Genomic DNA, 8,130 nt, shown 5'->3' on the forward strand with positions numbered 1-8,130 from the left:
GAAAAAAAAGGAATACTTAAAAAATGTATCTTCAGAAGGTTTAGGGTTGAAAACCCCTTTGTCAGGCTGAGGAAGTACCTGCAGTTGGTCCTGGATGGAAGGAATAGTAAAGAAGCCAGAGGCTGGCCTGGCCTGCAATGCAGGCAAGAGAGCCGGTCAGTAAAAATGGAAATGGAGGCATCGGGGGGGAGGGACAGGCTGGGGTGGCGGGTAGGGGGAAAAAGGGGGATGCAGCAACGCAGGTAAAAGTGCAGAGGTGCCTGCAGTGGCAGATGTCTCGCAGGTCGCAGCGTGCCAGAACTGCACTGTCTACATTGAGTCCATGAGTTTCTGTACCTACTGCCTAGGAGGCTGAGGAAGTGCAGTTCATAGGCCCAGCTCTGAAAAGTGGTTTGTACATTCAAACAAACATCTAACCTCATCACCAGAACTGAAGCCAACTTCCCACAGCTCAAAACACAAAGCCTGCCAACTGTGTCCAGTACCCCCAAAAACTGCACACCAGAATCTATCAAAGACAACAAAACCCAACTACCTGTGGGAGCGCAGTCCTCACCAAGAAAACACTCTGCCTCCAGTCTCTCTGGCCTGATCCTGAGAAGGAACAAATTACAATGCAAACCACTTTTCAGAGCTGGGCCTATGAACCACTTCCTCAGCCTCCTAGGCAGTAGGTACAGAAACTCATGGACTCAATATAGACAGTGCAGTTCTGGCACACTGCAACCTGCCAGACATCTGACACCCCAGGCACTTCTGCTCTTTTATCTGCCTTGCTATATCTCCCTTTTCCCTTTACCCCACACCCCAGCCTGTCCCTCCTGTCATGATGCCTCCATTTCCATTTTCACTGACTGGCTTTCTTGCCTGCATTGTGGGCCAGGCCAGCCTCTGGCTTCTTTACTATTCTTTACTAGTTCTTCCATGCAGGACCAACTGCAGGTGCTTCCTCAGCCTGACAAGGGTTTTCAGCCCTCAAGCTGGCATCCCAGGCAGCTAAGCTGAGCTCACTGGGAGCCTCACAACTGCACTGCAACCAGCAAACATCAGGCCTGTCAAAGACGTGACAGAAAAAAAGGGTCATCAGAACAAAGAGCCTATGAAGGAGGTAAAATATAATTTCAGTTTAATATATTGGACCTGGCTAATCATAAACTTCAGAAATTGTTGACACCATGACCATGAAAGACTGGATGGTGTCAGTTGCAGAAGTTTTACTAATACTAGTTGCTCTTAGAGTATGTCATAGTTGTGCTTTGGGGAAGAAGCAAGTAGTATCATGACAAGAATCCTGATGACTATACTACCACAGTTCACATCTGCCAAATCCCTCTTTTTACATCCTGTGTTTTATCTTACTATACATTGTTCTAAGTGATTTACAAGGCTTGCTATTAATAGTCTAGACTATTGACTGTACTACTAATATTTTCAAAGTCATATGTAATAATTTACTCACCTGAATTTAATTGAACAAATTGGGGCTGGGTGCACGAGCAATTGTTTAAAAATTTGCCCTTTATCCTTTTATAATTTAATTCTCTATATATGACTATTCTCTCCCAACCAGCAAAACATGAACTGTAAGGAGGGAATGGATTTTGTTCTCTTTTCTTGCAATGAGCACTGAACAGGAGAAAATAATCTGCCTATACTGTAGTGTTGAAAGGGAGCAGGGTAACAAGAGTTTATATTAGGTCTCTGTGAAATGGCAACATTCGGTTTCAAATTTTGTTTCAATTTGAAACAGTTTTTCTGTTCCATTCCGTCAAAACAGTTTCTCTGTTTTGACCCTGTTTCTACATTTCACCCATAGGATATAACAGGGAAGGTCAAAACACCCTATACCTTTGTAATTTATGGGCTGATTTGGATGAAACTTGCAGATATGGTAGCCCCTTCTGAGGGCATGAAGCCTGCCAAGTTTCAAGGAGATAGGTGCAGGGAGTTTGGGAACACTGCACCCCAAAGTCTTGAAATAAAACTCATATCATATGTATGTGTTAAGCCACAGTGGGGTCAAAACTGCAGGGGTGCTAGGCCCTGCTGAAGTCACAAAACCTGCCAGGTTTCAAGGAGATAGGTGCAGGGGTTTGAGGGAAACTGTACCTCAAGCTGTGGACAAGAAAAACTCGTGACATGGGTGATACTGTGTGTGTTAAGGTGCATCAGGGTGAAAGCTGCAGGCCTGCTTGGCCTTTGTAAGGCCACAAAGCCTACCAACTATCAAGGAGATAGATACAGGGGTTTCTGGGGCCCTGCACCTCTGGCTGCTGACAGGCAAAACTTGCGTCACGGGTGTTTGTGCAGCTATGTCTGTCTTGGGGCATGGGGTGGAGGAAACTACTGCAGGCCTGGCTGCGAGGCCCTGCTGTGGCCACAAAGCCTGCCAGCTGTTAAGGAGGTAGGTGTAGGGGGGTTTTAGGGACGTGCACCCCTAGCTGCTGATAGGCAAAACTCGTGACACCAGTGCTTGTGCAACTGCTGCCTCTCATGAGAAAGCAGGACTGAAGATCCCCCATCACTTACCACCACAGACCTGGGGGTAATAATTTGTTGCCCTGTGGGGTCAGCCCAACTCTCAAGATCTCAATATTGTGCTGTTAGACAGGAGGGTGTGACGCAATTGCACATATACAAACACACAAATCAAGTAGGTGCATATACACACACACTACCAAGTTAGGCACATCCATATTCAAACTAGCCTAGGTACATGCATACCAATCACCAATTCAAGCACATACACTATATACCCCAAAAGTTAGACAAAAATCAGTTGTCCATACCCACACATTCAGTAGACATACACAGATCACTAATTTGTATATCATGTACACAATGACATACATACATACACACACACTCACCAGTTCACACACATACAACCCACCTACACATACATGGTACAGTATGTATGTGTGTGCTTGGGGTACGTGGGGGAAGGTTAAGGTGAGAGAGCATTGAAGTGTAGGGTGTGAAAGTTGCCAGAACTGGGATTAGAACCATTGGCCTAGAGGGAAGCTGGCTGAGGAACTGAGGCTTGGGGTTACTTAAGGTAGATTGGGGCTGGAAACTGAGGCAGACAGCTGAGATATTGGAGGGGGGCAGATAAGTGGTGGCAAGGAGGAGACAGCCAGGAAAGAGAGAGAGAGGCAGAAAACTGGGAGCTTGGGGCTGAAAACAGGCTGACAGCTTAGACATGGGGGGGGGCAGATAAGTGGTGGCAAAGAGGAAACAGTTAGGAAATAGACAAAAACCCAACTCGAGGTTTCAAAATAACATGTTTATTACATAGACAACATACTACACAGCCCGATGAAGTTATTGGTTCACACACACACACACACACACACACACACACACTGGGAGCAGAAGAAAGAGACTCAGTGGAAGGGTTGGAGTCTAGGTAGGGAAGAGAAACAGAGTCCAAGTCCTTTGTTGAAGAGGGGGTGGGGATGATAGCTACTTATCCAGGCTGAAAAGGGGTCTTTGTCCATTAGGTGTTGTCCAGAGGGGGGTCGCTGGCAGGGCCTCTGGGTGGATAGGTGGTGTGGCATGGTGCTGGGCCAGATGAAGAGGGTGTCCCAAGGAGTCAGTCTTCACTACCCCTTTTTATGGGACAGACTACCTCTGATTTCCTATGGGAGGGCCTGTCCAGGCAATGTCAGTCCTGTTCCAGAGGGCTCCAGGTGTTCTTAGTGAGCATGTGCAGCCTTGATACAATGGTGAGTTGCCTCATCTTTTGCTTCTTGAATGCTGAGGCTGGTTCCAAGGGCTGGGTCATTGGTTCAGGTATTGGTGTTGATGGTTTGGTCATTCAGAAGGAGCTATTTTTATACCTACTGTCATTGTCTCTTAAGCACCCTCATTCATCCCCATTCATTCAGGAACCAAGCTACATAGGAGGGGTAGTATGAGTCATAGGTTACACAACTGGGCATGGGGATAAGATGGAGGCTTGACAGTACAAGATGGAAACTTGACATGACTTATGCTAACTTACATATATAGGCCTAAAACAGTAATCAAAGAGGGGAGAGAAAAATAAAACTTACTACCTAAAATAAAATGTTAAAGCTAATCCTACATGTTAGCTTACTTATCTATAGGGAATAGAGAGGGAGAGAAAAAGTCAGAAATGGTTGGGGAAGAGGAAGGAATGCATTTTAAAAAAAAAGTAAAAAAAGAAAAATGGGGGGTTTTGCTACAAATTTATCACAGTATGAACATAAGCCAGCAGTGTGATGCTGTAGACAGCAGGGCCAACAATAACCTGGCACGCATCAATTGATGGAACTCCAGCAAAACCAGTAAAATAATTGCAAAGAAGTGATTCTCTTGCGCTACTTGGCTCTACTCAGCATTGGTGAGACCGCAGCTGGAGTACTGCATCTACTTTTGGGCTCTATGCTTTAATAAGGACATGGTAAAGCTTGAGAGAGGCCAGAAAAGGGCTACCCATATGGTCAGAGACTTGCACAGCAAGCCATATGAGGAAAGGCTGAGGGATCTGAGACCCTTCAGCCTGAAAAAGAGAAGGCTGAGATGGGACTTGGTAGGAGCTCACTGCTACATCAGAAGCATACATCTAGGGCCCAGTGAACAACTGTTTACCATGGCACCCTTGGGAAAAACTAGAAGTAATGTTCACAAACTTCTGGAAGATTGTTTTAGGCTCATTTCAGGCTCAACATTAAGAAAATCTAGTTCACAACTAGGGAGTTCAGACTGTGGAATAAGCTCCCACCAGAGGTGGTGTGATCACCTACCCTGGAAATCTTCAAGAGGAGACTAGACAGTCACCTTGCTGGGGTCACCTGACCCCAGTTGTCTTTCCTGCTTGGTGCAGGGGCCTGGTTTTGCTGGAAATGCATCAATTGATGCATGCCAGGGTATTGTTGGCCCTGCTGGCTACAGCATCATACTGCCAGCTTATGTTCATACTGTGGTCAATTATTACCCCCAGGTCTGTGGTGGCAAGTGATGGGGTATCTTCAGTCCTGCTGCCTGATGAGAGGCAGCAGTTGCACAAGCACCCATGACATTAGGTTTGCCTGCCAGCAGCTAGGGGTACAGGGCCCCAGAGCCTCCCTGCACCTATCTCCTTAACAGCTGTCAGGCTTTGTGGCTGCAGCAGGGCCTAGCAGGCCTCCAGTTTTCACCCTGCTGTGCCCCAAGACGGAGACAGTCAGTTGCACAAGCACCCATGACATGAGCTTTGCCTGTCAGCAGCCAGAGGTTCAGGGTGCCAGAACCCAGAAGCCCCTGCACCTGTCTCTTTGAAAGCTGGCAGGCTTCATAGTCTCAGCAGGGACTAGCATGCCTGCAGCTTTCACCCTGCTGCACCTTAACACACACACAGTGTCACCATGTGTGACAGCCAGAACTAAAGAGGTTAATGAGCAAATTATAACAAATAATGTCTGCTTCTTGGAAGCATCTGACAATTGGCATGACAGTTAATATTAGCTAAGGCAAAGCTTGAAATATTGTAACCGGCAAAATGTACCCTGTCTGTCATAAGTATAACCGCAATGTTAAAATTAACTGTCTGTACCAATTATAAGACTAACATGGGCCCCAAGAAGCAGAACTAGAAAACAGAACTGCAAACTTTAGCTGATCTAATGGTTTTTGCCTAAAGGTCAGTAAAAATGACAAACCTGACCATAAGGTATAATTAACGCCTTCCAAAAATTTCCAAGGAGGAAGTAACCAAGTGGGTTGAACTTAGGCGGAGAAAATGCTAAACTCAGACCCCAAAGTGATGAGGTGTGATTTGCTTATTGGGTAAACCCAAGTTTAGGCAGTAACCTATTATGACAATTTCTAACACCTTTTAATCCCATAGGGTAACAGCTGGAGAGTAAGATTGTGAGAGGCTCTAAAGACAACAGATTAGCAAAGGGCAAAATATAAAAGAATATGCATGTCAGATGACCAGTAGGATCGACAGAACAGAACGGCCATTGCTGTTCCAAGTCCGGACTACAGACTCCCAGTGTGAGCAAGGATCAGATCCTGATTAAGGGACCTTCCCCGGTGCTCCCTCTGACAGTGTCAATTGGGGACACTTGACTTTGCTGAATCAACTTGGCATGTACCTGGCACTGAGGGACTATTGATAAATTGCCACCAAGTGGGAACTCTTTGACAATGTGTCTGTCTGCTGTTATTATCACTGCCAACTTTTAATTTTTATTGTCATATTATCTGTTTGTTAAATTAACCTTTTTATTAACTGTTATATGTGTAAACCTTATTTTGCTGTAAAACATATTTTTGTTGCTATTGTGTTGCTATAAGTAAAATTTATCTTTACCATTATAAGTAAAACCTGTCTTTGGTTCACTCCCAACTCTGACTCCACAATTCTGAGCCAAACAGCTCAGTGGCTGATACAGTTGCAGTGCCCAGTTGGGCTGCACCAAAATTGATACACTTACAGTGCCCAGTTGGCCTGTGACACCCATATCACGAGTTTCATTTGCCTGCAGCTTGAGGTACAGTTTTGCCCAAACCCCTGCACCTATCTCCTTAAAACTTGGCAGGCTTTGTGACCTCAGCAGGGGCTAGTGTGCCTTACGTTTTGACCCTGCTGTGGCTTAACACATACACGTGAAATAAGTTTTGCTTTCAAGACTTTGGGATGCAGTTTCCCCAAACTCCCTGCACCTATCTCCATGGCAGGCTTCATGCCCTCAGAAGGAGCTACCATTTCTACAAGTGTCACCCAAATCAGGACAGAAGTGACAAAGGTATAGGCTGTTTCAACCTTCCCTATTATAGCCTATTGGCGAAACATCAAAACAGTGTCAAAACAGCGAAACGTTTTGACTTGCCTCATTTTGTTTCAAGTCTGTTTCTACGATATTTGTTTCATTTCAATTTTGCTGGTTCGACCTCGAAATGAGTTGAAACAGTGTTGAAACAGAACTGGTGGCAAAATTTTGCATAGCCCTAGTTTATATATTGTGCTGGTATATCTTGTATTTATTTTACATTTTTCTTCTGTTATTAGGTTGGGTTACATTACGCTACATGCTGCATAAATAGAGTAAACAACAGTTCCCGCTTCAAAAATATTATGTTCTTTTAAAGAATATTCTGCAAAGTACAGAGTATTTACTGTAGTGGCTGAAAATACAGATTGGGAAAAAACCTGAAAACCAAAGCATTGAATGAAGATTTCAAAGAGAAAAATGTAAATATCTTCATAACATTTAATACTTTAGCTTCACTTACTTGTATAACTTCAGTATTCTGTCTCCTTACATGTCTTTAATTTATAACAAATTGAAAGATGCAAAAATTAATATTTTATTTCCTCAATCTAATGATGTTCTGGTGTAGTGCCTGAAGACTGGAAGAAGGACAATGTGATGCCTATCTTCAAAAAAGGGAGCAAAGTGGATCTGTCCCATGATAGGCCCATCAGCCTGACTTTTATCCCGGGGAAGATCTTACAAGAGTTTATTAAAGAGGCCATCCTTAATGAACTGGCTGATGCCAACATCCTAAGGGATAGCCAGCACGGGTTTGTTGTGGGTAGGTCTTGCTTGACCAGTCTCATTTCCTTCTACAACCAGGTGACCTATCACCTGGACAAGGGAGAAGAGATTGATGTCATATATCTTGACTTCAAAAAAGCCTTTGATCTGGTATCCCATGATCATAGTTTCATAGTTTCTAGGGTTGGAAGGGACCTGAGTAGATCATCTAGTCTGACCCCCTGCCATGGCAAGAAAGAATACTGGGGTCAAACGACCCCAGCAAGATGTTCATCTACCCTCCTCTTAAACACCCCCAGGGAAGAAGCCTGCACCACTTCTCTTGAAAGTTGGTTCCAGACCCCAGCCGCCCTGACCGTGAAGTAGCGCCTCCTGATATCTAACCTAAACCTACCCTCTGCCAGCTTGTGACCCTTATTCCTGGTCAATCCTGGTGGTGCTCGGGGGAACAGGGACTCCCCCAATGCCTGCTGATCCCCCCTAACTAGTTTATAACACGCCACAAGATTCCCCCTCAGCCTTCTCTTTTGGAGGCTGAACAGGTTCAGGTCCCGTAGCCTCCTCATAGGGCCTGCCCTGTTGTCCCCTGATCACATGAGTATCCCTCCTCTGGACC

The sequence above is a fragment of the Crocodylus siamensis genome, chromosome 1, assembly GCF_052110815.1.
Source record: "Crocodylus siamensis isolate JL-2025a chromosome 1, ASM5211081v1, whole genome shotgun sequence".
NCBI classification, from domain to species: domain Eukaryota; kingdom Metazoa; phylum Chordata; order Crocodylia; family Crocodylidae; genus Crocodylus; species Crocodylus siamensis.